Source organism: Octodon degus, unplaced genomic scaffold (assembly GCF_000260255.1).
Source record: "Octodon degus isolate 3935 unplaced genomic scaffold, OctDeg1.0 scaffold00025, whole genome shotgun sequence".
Lineage (NCBI taxonomy): Eukaryota > Metazoa > Chordata > Mammalia > Rodentia > Octodontidae > Octodon > Octodon degus.
In genome coordinates this window covers 3768695-3782617 of record NW_004524601.1, presented here as the reverse complement: position 1 = coordinate 3782617, position 13923 = coordinate 3768695, and the positions used below count along the sequence as shown (strand labels likewise).

At 47.9% G+C, this 13923-nt stretch overlaps 1 non-coding gene and 1 pseudogene across 1 annotated transcript; both read left to right on the top strand.

The window, feature by feature from the left end:
• The first annotated feature begins 5912 nt into the window (after positions 1–5912).
• LOC101577805 overlaps positions 5913–13923 on the top strand; it is a 29477-nt pseudogene continuing 21466 nt past the window's right edge.
• Positions 8141–8247, top strand: LOC111816048. Its single transcript, XR_002820585.1, has one exon. It is a non-coding gene; the product is annotated as a U6 spliceosomal RNA (small nuclear RNA).

Here is a 13923-nt window from a genome sequence, read left to right as displayed (position 1 = left end):
GGGCAAGGGACCAAAGTCAGTCATGCCAATGTCAGGATATTCACGCAGTCCCCATAGGTTAAACCTGCCCAAAACTCTAGCTCCGCCTTCTTACCTGTGAGGGTCTCATCTGTAAAATCCTCAGTGTACGTTTCCCCCGATCCTGTTGCAAGGTCACTGAAGTGGGGAGCTTTAACAATTGTTTTTGTGTGTGCTAAAAACATAAAGGTTCCTATTATGCTGGAAGGAGAAACACCTGCTTAAGACACAGTCCTGGTAAAAGGGGTCAATGCACCTGCACTGCTGTGCAGGGCGCAGAGGGGGTCTGCTCTTCACTGACAGTCAGCTTTGAATGCCAGATTACTGGCGGCCTGGTAAGAAGCTGGGTAGTTTTCCAAGAACTGGAACCCCAATAAACTTTTCTTGGCTAATAGCATAGCATTAGGAGGCCTGCTCCAGTTTTTGCCTGCGAATCACTATTTTTATGATTTGGGTGATTGTTTAGCTTCTTTGTGCCTCAGTTTCCTCATCTACAAAGTGGGAAGAATAATTCTGTCCTGGGCGCAGTTGGAAAGTGCGCAGGGTCCCGGGAAAGCGCCGGGTGTGTAACAGGCCCTCCACACAGGCAGCTTCGAGCACTGTGCCCTCCACAGCACGTGGCTGCCTAGGAATCTAGCACTTGTCCCAGAGCAGTAAAACCACTCTCCTGACACCAAAAGGAAAGAAAAAGGGAAGATGAGCAGTTCTTTCAGAACAAGAAGCACCATCTTTCCATGTACCAAAGAGACAGTGTGGTGACCGACGTGGAGCTGACATTCCCAAGCTCTGGCAAAGTGGAAGCCCAGCCGGAGAGCCAAGAGTACTGCACTCACAGGCTGGGGAAGGTGGTGAAAGGCTTCTCCCTCAGGGTAGGACTCCCTCAAGGCATTGCGGCGAAGACCACAGTTTCTGTGGACAGCTGACTGTGACGCCTGCCACGCGGCGGCCCCAGGCAGGGTCCTGGCAGTGTTCCTTGGGGCTTTCCTTATGGCTCTGAGGTTTTCTGTAGGGCTGCAAGCCCTGCTGCACACTCCACCTGCTTCTGTCATCTCACAGCTTCTCCCAGTGCCTGCTGCTGCCAGAGCTCTGCACAAAGCTTCTGTGAGTGGGGACAGCGGGGACTCCGGGTGTCTGTGGCTCTCTGAACCCTGGGCCACAAGTCGCTTTGTATTGGTGCCCAGGACTCCTCTTTGGGGGGGTGTAGTCAGGAGCCATGTAGCTCTTTGCCAGTCACAGAGTCAACAGGGAGTCTGTCTGGAAGGGGCCGGCCTGATTTCCAGCCTGTGATTCATTTTCCAGTGCCAGCCACCTCCTGCCCCATGCTCCCACCTCATCCTGATGCCCAGCGGGGTGAAGGGCGAGGGTGCCTTCTTTTTTCACATAGCTGCTGCCAAGATGGGAGCTTCCAAAGAAGCTGTTGCAAAGAATCCAAAGGCAAGGGCAGGCCAGAAATCAGAGGTCAGAGGTCAGAGACGCCGTAGGTTCCAAAGTTTGGCAACAGGAACAAATCGGAGAGCCCAACGCTCTCACATCTTGGCAGAAGAAAGGAGAGAATCAAGGATCAGGGAAGGAAGAAAAGGATGGAGTACCAGCTTCTCCAGAGCCCTGTGGCTCTGCCCCTTACCCTTCTCCCAGCCCCTGTGTACCCTACATAGGCAGTGCTCATGGGTGGACAGTGCTGAACGGCCAGTGGAGGTGGACGGGGCCTTTGCACACCTAGGTTCAGAACATTATTATTCACAACAGCCACAAGGTAGAAGCAGCGCAGCTGTCCATCAACAGCAAGTGGATATACGCAATATATGCACATTCTTTAAGGGTTACAGGATATGACCAAGGGAAGGGTGTACACACACGGTACACACGTACACACACACACACACAGCACTATTCAGTGTTGTAGTGGAGTGATATTCTGACACCACTATTATGTGTTTTTAAAGATCTTATGCAAAGCATAAGCCAGTCACAAAAGCATACATACGGTACGATTCCATGTATGTGATACACTGTATGGTCCTATTTGTAGAGACAGAAAAGAGAATAGTGCTTGGAGGGGCTGGGGCGAAAGGCACAAATTTTCTTTTTGATATTTTTTGAGACAGGGCCTCTCTGTGCAGCTCAGGCTGGCCTTGAGCTCACTCTGTAGCCCCAGCTGACCACTGATGGGTGCGCACCATGCCTGGCTCAGTTATTTTTAATGAGTACAGACTTGCAATTTTGCAGGCTAAGAATTGTCTAGATGCACAGTAGTGACCATTATACAACTATGTGAGTGATACTGAAGTGTACATTGAATGTGGCAAAGGTGGGACATTTTTTACGTATCTTAGCCCAATTTTTTAAAAATGAGAGATGGCCTTAAGAGAGTATCATTTTTCATAGTAGCAAGTGACTGGTTATGCATGAATCCGTCCTCAGAGTGTTTTTAGTGAGAAATACCGTGACTCGTTTCAGAGAAAGGAAAGAATAAAAAGGTATTTTTTAGGAATTTTTTAAATGAAATTGTCTTCCATTGGTGAAAAACCATCGTTCGTGGGCCACAGTGAGGCTTTTCTGAGCTGTAATGGGGAGTCCGCCCCACTATGAGGTGGGCAAGAGAGGACAAGATGTGAGGACAGCGTGCGCCAAGGCACAGCGTGTGATGTAGGGCTCCGTGTGACACAGGGCTCACTCAGAGTGTGCAGGAAAGCTCAGAAGAATGAGATGGGTGGGGTGGGGTAGAGGGAACAAGGAGTGGACAGCAGCAGCCATGGTGGGAAGGCACAAGAGGACATGGGAAAGGCTTTCTGCCGAGGATGGCTGGGGACCGCGGCAGCAAGGATAACAAGGACTTTGAAACTTGCTAAGCTGTCGGTGGAAGAGCTCAGTGGAGAGGACACTGTGGAATACAGCAAGATGAGACAGATGTTCTTGTCCCTCATGCTGACCAAAGTAACAATAGAAAAAGAACCAGAGGCAGAGGTCCCACAGATCTCTGGCCTGGAAAGGCCCACAGCTCTGTAGAGGAGGAAGGGCCCCACCACCTCTGCTCTGTGTAGAACCAACTTTGGGTGCAGCACAATCCCAGGGAGGCGGGGGGGGGGTGTTAACACAGAGACATGGCCACACCCAGGGACCGGTCTGCCACTAGTTTTGGGAGGACGCTGGACATGTGCATTTCTGTTAAGTTTCCAGGTGGTGCTGAGGCTACTGGCTTGACAGCCACATGGCACAGTGTGAAAGGTGAGGACATTGGTGATTGGCTGTGCACATCTAAGATTTTTTCAAGGGCTTAAAAAGGAAGACCCAAATTAAGAACTACAGTGAGAGACTACATTATATACACAACGGAATGGATACAATTCTATACATTTAGTAGACTTACCCACATTTGTTTTCTTTATTTTTATTTTTCTTTCTTTCTTTCTTTCTTTCTTTCTTTTTTTTTTTTTTATGGAACTGGGGATTGAACTCAGACCCTTGCGCTTGTCAGGGAAGCACCTATTCTACTGTACCATCTCCATGGCCTCTTCACATTTGTTTTCTTAAAGCCGTGGTTAAAGGTGGGAACTTTATGCTCAGAACGGGCAACACAGCTTTCTAGCAGTCGGCTTCAGCCATGTTACTTCAGCTTTTCCCTACCCTATTCTCTTCACCTATAAGATTAGCCAATAGAGTACCAACCCAGTGGGATTGTTCAGGAGACTGTGATTGATGCCAACTAGGAAGTGGTGCAGTATATGGAGCACGTAGGAAGGCTTGTGTCTGACCCCCCAGTCCTAAGACTGATGCTGTGTGGGGCTTAGCCCTGGACCACAGCGCACAGCAAGCACAGCAGGCTTTTCCTTTGGGCACCCCAGTACCCATCTCTGTTACTCCCGTGTCAGCTATCATCACCTGTCCACTGCTATATATAGGCTTTGGGAATCTGAATCTTGGGAACAAAGCCAAGATAATAAGCCATCGTTCTGATCCTTCCAACTTACCATGGAAACCACTTCCCCTGGTGGCAGGAGATTGATAGACGCAAGTGTAAGGACGTATATTTCCCTTATGGAAATGTCTAACCCGTGAATATTCCCTCCAGTGGTTACTGAAGAGGGAGAGAGATAAGTCTAGAGCTCTCTGAGAGAATTAATTAGCTTGCAGTCGCAATATTAAGCCCTGTCTCGTATTCACAGCCCTTTGTGGGAAGCGTAGCAAGGGAAGCAAAGGTTTCTGTCCTTTAATTGGATGAAAAGCTGAAGCTCGATGATAAGATGGAGGGTAATTTTTTATTATCTAAGAGCCCAGTGAAGAATTAACTCGGGAGGAGACTGGCATTTCAGTAAAACTGAAATAAATGACCACTTTCGGTTCCCTTCCATTAGGAGATGTCATCATAATTGCGAGACGACTGGGTTGATGGTCTCCCTTAAGATGCCACACGGCCTCACCCCTAGTCAGACTGCTCATCCCCACGCGGCAGCCTCCCTGGGGGAGGCAGCTCTGCATTCCGTGACCCCGAGCCCACTGTTTAAAATCTCAAGAAGGCAAGCTTTGCGTGCGTGGCTGCCATCCACGTGGGCTCTCCCTTGGTCTCCAGCAACACGTAAATGAGCTCTGTGCTCTCAGGCTCGGAGCTTTTCATACCTGTTTTTGAAATGATTCTCCTTTGAAGGCTTCAAAGAGCAGGCTCCTTTTGGAGTAAACATCGTTCTTTCTTTCCCTATGAACAGAATTTCCTACTCTACATAGTGCTGGGCTTCGCGGCTGGTCCTAGCTCTGTAGGGGGTGTTATTTCTGTGCACTGATGCCCCGTGAGGAGGGCTTCTGACACCCTTCTGGCTGATTAAATTGGGGGAGTCAGGGAGGACGTATGGGACAGCTTTCTGTACTCTCAACACATAAGGCGAAGGTAGCGCCTTCCCCAGTCAGGTGTGTTGCAGTACAGCTCTTCAGAAGAAAAGGGTCTTATTAGATAGGCTTACTGGAGCAGAGGTGGGACAGTCTGCCACAGAGTGACCAGCTGCACATGAAGATCAGAGGATCCCATAGTTGCCAAGTTCAAGAAGCTGCAGACCAAGAGGAATTGAGGATGCAGAGTCAGCTCCAGACTGCAGGCCTGGAAGCTCCCTGGAGAATTGCTGCTGTGAGTCCTCACCAAGAGGCAAAAGAAACTGCAGTCTAATGTCACAGGCAAGGACATAGCACGGGTGGCACCAGCTCAACTGGAAACACAGGCCAACTTCTTCCCTTTCATTCCACCTAATCTAAGCCCCTAGGATGGTGCCACTCACAAACAAGAAAGTTGGCCCCCTCCATTTGCTGGCTCACCTGCCAGTCATCTGTGGAAACACCCCCTCAGACATACCCAGATCCCATAGGCATCTCTTGATGCAGTGAAGTTAACAATCACAGCCATCCCTTACTTGACGCTTGCCTGTGAACCGGGGCTGGGGCAGTCATCTTGTAACTGGAAGGGTACCTAACCTCAGCGTGGAAGCGTGGTCTAACATCCTGGGCTGGAGAGTGCTGCTGAGGGTTGAATTCAGTGATCTTGCAAGTGCTTTGGCAAGTGAGAAACCAGCACTTCCTATTATCTGACCCACTTCAAGTTTGGTTTTTGGATACTTACAGATAGCATTTTTCTTAACAGCCATCTACATGAAACCAACCCATTAGATGGATGAAGTTTTCAAAAGACATTGCAAAGAGATGTGAGAAATCTCTTGAGCCAGGTGTGGTGGTGCACATCTGTAATCCCAGCACTTGGGAGGAGAAAGAAAGAAGAAGAAATCTTTGAAGGTGATGAAGGACTCTGTTACCTTGATTGTCACAGTGGAACCCTGAACAGCAACATACACCACAGCATATCAAGTTATACACTTCAGTGTGTGTCATTTACTGTCCATTAACAAAAACTCAAGACCATGGTCCGCCCGCTGAACTGTGTCCGCACCGAGTCCAGAACATGGGCATCAGCAGGATCGGGACTTGCCCTGGCCCCTGCTCAGGAATGACTTCAACTGTCTCCAGAGGACAACCACAGCCCAGCCACCTCTGTGGAAGGTAAACAGAGTCTGGCAAGGCTGGGCAGGAAGACCCAGTTCTCCATTCTGGAGAAGAACCAACCTTTGAAAGACAGAATTAGTATAGTGTAAGTGGAGAGCTCAAGGAACTGCCCCCGCAAGGAGCTCATTGGCTTGCCCGAACTCTGGACAATACCTCGAAGCTTCCCGAGCAGCCAGTAGCAAGGGGGACCTGGCGAGGGTCGTGGGCGCAGCGCTGTGCACGGGGAGTCGTGGGTGGCCAGGCCACGCCGAACTGTGGCAAGGGTCATGCAGGAATTTGAACGTGACTCATTTTTTCCAGAAACGGATTTGAAGAAATACAGGCTCCTCCTTGGCCACCCAGCTGTGCTTTCTGAAGTCCAGGAGGAGAAGGCACTAAGCACACATTTGAGGTCTATAGAAAGAACGGTTCACACGAAGCTGCATTCTGGTTGATCGTAGGTTGTTTCCCTGCCTCCTAAAAAAGTTATGAATTTATATACTAGGAAAAAACGCTCATTCTGATTTCTCATCTCTGGATAAATTTTTTTCTAAATACTTACCTTTAAAAAATAGTAAAAATCCCATTAGAAATGATACAGAATCTTATTAAACAAAATAATAGCAATATAACAATGATTTGTTATATCACATAGTATTATCTTCAAATTAGTTGTTTAGATAACCAGATAAAAGCTTGGAAAAATTGGTCAAAAAGTTGTGAAAGCCTCAAGTATGACTTTCTTTGGGTACAATGTGATAAATAAATTATTATTTAAATCAACACTAAAAAGCACATGAGGAAAACCCATTTGGAAATTTACACATACTTCTAGAAATTCATGGGTCAGGATAAAATTTAGAAATTCATTAGACTTGAACAGCGGTAACAACCTTGAGCATACAGCCAAGTCGTGCTGAGGCACAGTTGCTCTTTTCTTTTTAATCTTTTATTTATTTATTTATTTGGTATAGGGTCTTGCTATGCAGCTTGGACTTGTAGTGATCCTCCTGTCTCAGCCTCCCCTGCACTGGGATTACAGGCATGCACCACCATGCCTGATTTTGGTGACTGGCACAGCATGTGCTACCAGGGATCGAACCCAAGTCCTTGTGCTTGCCAAGCAGGTGCATAGACTGCTGAGCTATCTTCCCAGCCCCCAAAGTTACTGTCTTTTCCTGCTCCCACAGGAAAACAGGACTTGACATTAGAAATCCAAACTGGAAGAAAAAATAAAGAAGAAATAAAAAAATAGAACAAAAATTAATGAAATAGCAAAGGTACATGTAAAAGAAAAGGTCAACAAAGGAAGGTCAATTTCTTTTTCTTTCTTTCTTTTTTGTTTTGAGCAAGGATCTCTCTACACAATGCAGGCTGGCCTAGAACTCCCAAAGATCCTCCTGCCTCAGCCTCCAGAGGGCTGGGATGGCAGCCGTGCACCACCATGCCCAGTGGTCAGTATCTTGAAGAGACTAAAACCAGCCAAAACCCATTAAGAAAAGATGAAACAATGACTTAGAGGTGGTGGCCCCCAGGGAAGAAGGGTGCGGTTCCTGAGGGATGAAAAACACGCAGAGCCCAGCCCCAGCGTGTGGGGACCCAGGATGCGTGCCGCGCCCGAGGCGGGAAGGGAACAGCAACTCCAGTGCACCAGGGACCGGGACCAACGCTGCCTCGGCCGCCTCGGAAAACTCACCTTTCCACAGTGGGAGCCCCACCAGACCAGAGAGGGCAGGAGAGGCTGGTGCAGGCGGTGGGAACATGCACACACCCAGACCTGGCAAGCCGGATGCTTACGGGGTGTGCGGTTTACCTGTGAGGTACATCTCCATCTGTTAAAAACTAAGAAGTAGCTAAAACTAAAATAAAATGTTAAAACTTTTAAAAGGAAAACTTTAAAATATTTATCTTTCTTTTTAAAAAATCTTTTTGAGACAGGGTTTTGCTATGTAGCTATACTGTTCAAGGGCCTTGAACTCACTGTGTAGCCCAGACTGGTCTCAAACTCAAAATGATCCTCCTGCCTCAGCCTCCTGAGTACAAAGATCACAGGCCTTCACCACCAAACGTGGCTACTCCAGATGGACTCAAGAAGAAAGGGGAAGGGGTACTTGCTTCGGCAGCACATACGCTGAAATAGGAATGATACCGAGACAGTCAGGATGGCCACTGCGCAAGGGTGACATGGACGAGCATGAGGCGTTCCATATTTAAAAATGGAAGAAAGAGGAAGGGTGAATGGTCCTATTTCTATGAAAAATTAGGCCAGAATTTTAAGACTATTCCAAAAAGAGTACTGCGCCTAGAAAAATGTCCATGCTATCTTAGCAAATATTTAAATGAAATAGACTAAAAAAATAAGCTAGAAGTAAACCCATCTGTGTAATACTCACTAAAAATGCAAAATTCACTAAACTCGGCACTAAGAGCCAGCCAGGCGCAGCGTGGCCCGTGATCCCAGCGCGCGCCTGTGATCCCAGCGCGCGCCCGTGATCCCAGCGCGCGCCCGTGATCCCAGCGCGCGCCCGTGATCCCAGCGCTCCGGAGGCTGAGGCTAGCCCGGGCGGCGCAGTGAGCTCAAGGCAGAGCTGAACTGCACGATGAGGTCCCACCGCACAACAGAGCAAGCGCGAACAGCGAACAGAGGTAGAGAAAAACCCAACCGTACATAAAAGAGTTCGCATCATTATCACAACAATTGGGAAGACAAACTTTAATCCTGACCCAAATATTTCCAGGGAATAAAAAGGCTGCTGAGACTGCACAGCTCATTGTAGGAGGTTAAAATACCACAAGATCCAGTACAAAAAAGTACAGATCAATTTCATCCCTGAATATTAAGTAAAATAATAAGCAACACAAAGTCTGTTACTATAGAAAAGACATGTTCTGACCAGTCAGGCTTCTTCCCAGAAGTATAAGATTGGTTTAGCACTTAAAATGCATCAGGTCGCTACTTAACAAATTAGAAGTAAAAACTATGAAGAATAAGCTTCAACGTCGTATTCCAGGAACTCTTAGGGATCCCTGACTATAGAGAACTTGCTCAGTGTGATAAAAAGCTTCTACTGCTCGCTAGCAGATCCTACATCTAATGGTAAAGTATTGAAACACTTCCTTTAAGGCCAGAGATCAGACAAAGATCTCATCACGACTTGCGTCACGTTGTCTGTTTTACGATCAGCATGCTCACCATCACTGCCCCCGACCGAGGGCCGCAGTGCACAGTCTGGTCCCTAAGGTATCAGACTATTGTTTCACACCCTGATCGCCAGCATGCCCCTTAGCGCAGGACAGAGCTGGCACCACCTCTGGAAGGCACCTGCATGGCACCCAGCGGCGAGAGGTGAGAGGCCCCGGGAGATTCACTTCCAGGGAATTCACAGCCGGCGTGGCAAGGGATCGAGGCGTGATCAGCTAGCACAGTTTCCTTTTCCCACTCCTGTCTTAGGATGCTGCTCAGGTTCTGCATCCTCAGGAAGTCTTCTCTGACTGCCCTCACCAGGTGAGGTGTGGCGCCCCAAGGCCTCCTGAGTACCCAAGCGCTTCTCGTCCCCTGTCCTCACCCACATTAGCAAGGGTCCCCTGCCCTTTCCAGCAGACTCTGCTTCTGTCATCTCCCAGGAATGCCCTCCTCTGCTGCCACATGGGTTCACCAAGTGTTTGCTGAATGGGTGAGTGAAGGGGTAGTGAGGGAACAAGGGAACGAGGAGACAGGTCACCTACTCTGGAGCCAAGAGTAGGTGGAGATGAAAACAGAGAGACCCAGTCCCCCTCCTGTTGACATCTGGTCATGAAAGATGATGGCGCACTGGACGATGCTATCCGTATGAAATGTTCCAAAGAGGCACAGAACAGGTCAGTGCTGGCCTGTGAGTGAGGCAGGGCCAGATGGGGAGGCCTTTGCTCATGGAGATGGGGTCTCTTGTGGGGGTGATGGATTTTTTTTTAAGGTTTGCTAGTACGTGCTTGTAGTTCACGATTACATTCCGCACGGGAATGAGTTGGTAGGCGCACGTGGCATGGCTTAGTGCTCTCTCGCTTGCCTCTTCTCTACCCGCCCTCCATCTCCTGGTGCCCTCCCATCTGCAGAAGATCTCCATCCCCCTTTCCTGAGGTTTAGAGGTCAACCATGCTGACAATTGTGCCGTTCTCTGCATATCATGAAAACTGTGGACTCACACTCTTTAAGATGAAGGGGGATTGCCAGGCATGTGAACTGCAGCAATGTTTTTGAAAAAAGATTACCATAGCACGAATCACAGACATCTCTGTTAGGTGATGATGGTTATCAAGAACGGGAGTTAAGACGGAAAAACTGGTTTTGGAGGGAAGTGGCTGACTCCAGGTGAGACAGGCAGTGAAGAGGGACTGAATGGTGGCAGGGCATGGACTTCCAGGAGAGGAAGATGAGACATAAGCCACAGGATCCTGGTTGCTTCCACCAGCCAGCGTATTAGCCTCAAATTTTATATTAGACAGGGCACCTAAGTTTTTAAAAAGTGATACATAATGTTCCTCTGCTTTCCATTTTCTTGTTAAAAAGGTATTTGGTTTATCACAACTCATTTAATGGGATGTTCTTTTTAACTTGCCTTTATTAGATTCTAATATAGCTTAACGTTAAGCTATATTTAAAACCTTTGTGTGGAAGTGGGTGGGAAGAAGTGTTGTCTTCTGATGGGGGTGGGTGACACAGTTAGCTGTCCCCTCTGTGACTGGCTTGCTTCTGCCAGTTTCTGAAAGCCTGGTCCATTCGCGGGGGAGTGAGGGACAGGGTGGGGAGTATGTTATTTCAGATCCGTGGAAGGAGCCGTGAAAGCCCAGGCCCGTGCGGAAGCCGTGGAGGGGGCTCCCTCCTCCCTCACCTGCAGCCTTTGGTAATTTCGCTGGCTAAGGCTTCACACTGACTTCTCCCACGGAGGCTGCCAGAGGCCTCTCTAGCAAATTGGCATCCTGTGGAGAGCCAGGTACTTTGAACATTTTCTAATTAGGAGAAGTTAAAGGTTATATAAGCTCAGCTGCCAAATTGACTGCCTGACCTTAAAAGTCAAACAGAGGCTACTTGCCCTGCCGCCTCACCTCCCTCCTCAAGACCTCAATTAGAAATAAAATGTTAAATGCAAACATAAAGTTGTATGATAAATCAGGTCCGAGAAAGTGGTGAGGAAACGGGGTGTGGAGGTATATGTCTGTTGTCCCAGAACTAGGGGGGCTGAGGCGGAAGGGTCCTTGAGAGTTTGAGGCCAGCTACAAAGTGAGTTCAAGGCCAGCCTGAGCCACAGAGCGAAATCCTGTCTCAGAAAGTCAAGAACAAAAAAACACCACAGACGTTTCTCCAGAGCGACCCTAGTTGCTTCTGGAGATCCCCCAGCAAGTGCTTTCCATGCGCCACAGAGCAACGCTCCGTCTTCCGCCACCTCATGCCATCACTTGTCCATTCTATTACGATGCACCAAGCACCTGTCACCTACTGCACAGGGCCAAGGCTGAGTCTTGGTGCTTTGCTTCGCCCGCTCTAGTGCTCATTTGTCATCTTCCATGGCTGACACGTCACTGAAAGCTTTGTTCCTGCCTCTGCTAAAGAAGTCCACTATGACATACTCAACCATAAGTGTGCTCAGAACACTGTCTCCTAAGGTCCCTGTGGCTTCTGACTCCAGACACCAGAACGAAGCTCAGTTCCCTCTGGAGTGGGACATGGTCCTCAGCTCTGCGCTTCTTGTGGACAGCTCGGCCCTGAAGCAACACCTTTTATTATGACAAAGGAGATATTTTCATGAGTCCCATCAAAACACTGCCCCTTGCTTTGAACACACTTACTCTATCCTTGCCACCTTCTGAAAAAGATCTGGAAATCACGTCATTAATGTCTTTAAAATTAAAAGATGTTATCAAAACATGGTGAATGCTGCTGTCAAGTGCCAGCCAATAGAAAGGCAGATTCATAAAAACGCGAGGCTCTCTCCTCACCCATCTTATTCACCAGATTGGGCACCGTGTGTGACTTCCTCAAGGAAAACATGATCATGAAAGGTAAAGGTAAAGGTCCTTGAGTTGAGTTGATTCAGGACGTAGCCACAACAGGGCAGCTAGACTCTTAGGAAAGAGGACAATCACTAAAGGCCTTAATCCAGAAGTAAACACTGACTACAGTCCGTGCTGTGGTTGGTTGACAGAGGCAGGTCACTAGGAATGTGACTGCGAGAGCGTCGGTCCTGCCTGCTCCTGCTTTCTCCCCTTGCTTCCTGCCTTCAGGGTGTCAGGCACCCTTCTCCATGGGGATCCTGCCTACTGTGCTGCTTCCACCTTGCAGCCAGCCTACTGCGAACTGAAACCTCTAAAAACGTAAGCTCGAATAAGCCTCTCTTCCTTTAGGATGTAGGTGTCGGATATTTTGTCCCAGTGATGAGGAAAGTGCCTAAGACAGGCTTTCACGCCAGGGGTGTGGTCACTGCTGTAACTGTACCTGATCACGTAGTTTAGAAGCTTTGGAATTCATTCGCAAGAGGAATTGAGGAGATTATTATATGCTAGCCAATAAGCCCAAGAAGTGCTGAATGCTGCATTCGATCGGAGATTCTGTTCCGAACTCAGAAGACCAAAATGCCCACAGAAATGAAAATAGTAAGGACTGGGCTCAGGGGGTTCCAGGTGGGAGCAAGGACTCATTGGTATTTGGACTCAGGCATGTGTTATGCCCTGGCAGAAAATGTGTCTTCATTTTGCTTATGCTTTCAAACTTTATGAAAGACTGAGATTAAGGGTGGACTAAATAATCTGGTAGATCAGAGATGAAGGCACCCCAATGTTCAGACAGTGGCATGGATACTGTTTCCAACGTTTAGCCAGCCTTATACTAAAAACCAGGAACAAAAAGGTCTATTTAATTTTTTTTTCAGTTTTTCCAGAAAGGATGCACCTGCAAAGTTGGAACACAGGAGAGCATGATTGCTAAAAATTGGCATTAAAAAGGAGCCAAGTATTTTGCATTAGGACAATATGCAAAATGGCTTATGGTTATCTTAGAAATTGGCAAGATCTCACCCTTTGCGGGATGAGTTGTAAAAGTGAAATATTAATGCTTTGAGCAGAAAGCCCAGGGTTCCATGCTCAAGAAGGGCTACCCAGACCTAAGCAATTAGTTCTCTGAGGTTCAGTTCACAATGCTCAGCCATCCAGTGTTTGGAAACCTCTGCAGCCATGAACCAAGAGGACCTGCCTACTGCCCAAGCAAGTATCATCGGTGTTGGTTTTACAAGCATGTAGAATGCAAGAGTTGTGGAATCAGCCATATTTCAAAAGAAGGCCTCTGAGTCTAGAGATCGTGTGTGCCCCTGAGAGGTTGGTACAAGAAGCTATCGGAGTGAACCTGGAAGTACAGTGGAGACCCAAGGAGGTTGGAAAAGTAGGAGTATGGAACATCTGCTGGGGAAAGCTCCAGGCAATGAGAAGAGCCAGTCAAGAGAGAGGCCATAGGGGCTGCGACCGGCAGAGTCAGAAGGCAGAGCCATTCATGCCCTTTGAAGCTCATGTCCCACTACAAGGTGTCCAGGGTGCTGGGCAGAGAGCTACAAGATTAAAGCTTGCTCTGCCAAGTTTGTTTGTTTGTTTGTTTGTTGCTTTGGTCTTGTTTCTTTCTAACTCCCTATTTCTCCCTTTTGAAATGAGAATGTTTTTTCCTGTGCCATTGTATGTCAGAAGTGTTTAACTTTCTTTTTTATTTTTACAAGGGGTCACAGTGAAGAGTTTGCCTTGAGTCTCAAATGAGACTTCAGACTTAGACTTTTCAGCAATGTTGTTAGGACGTTGCCAGCTCTTAGAGATGGATGAAGTGCATTTTGCAGAGAGATACACATATGTCTTTTGGGGGTGAGGAGCTGAATGTTA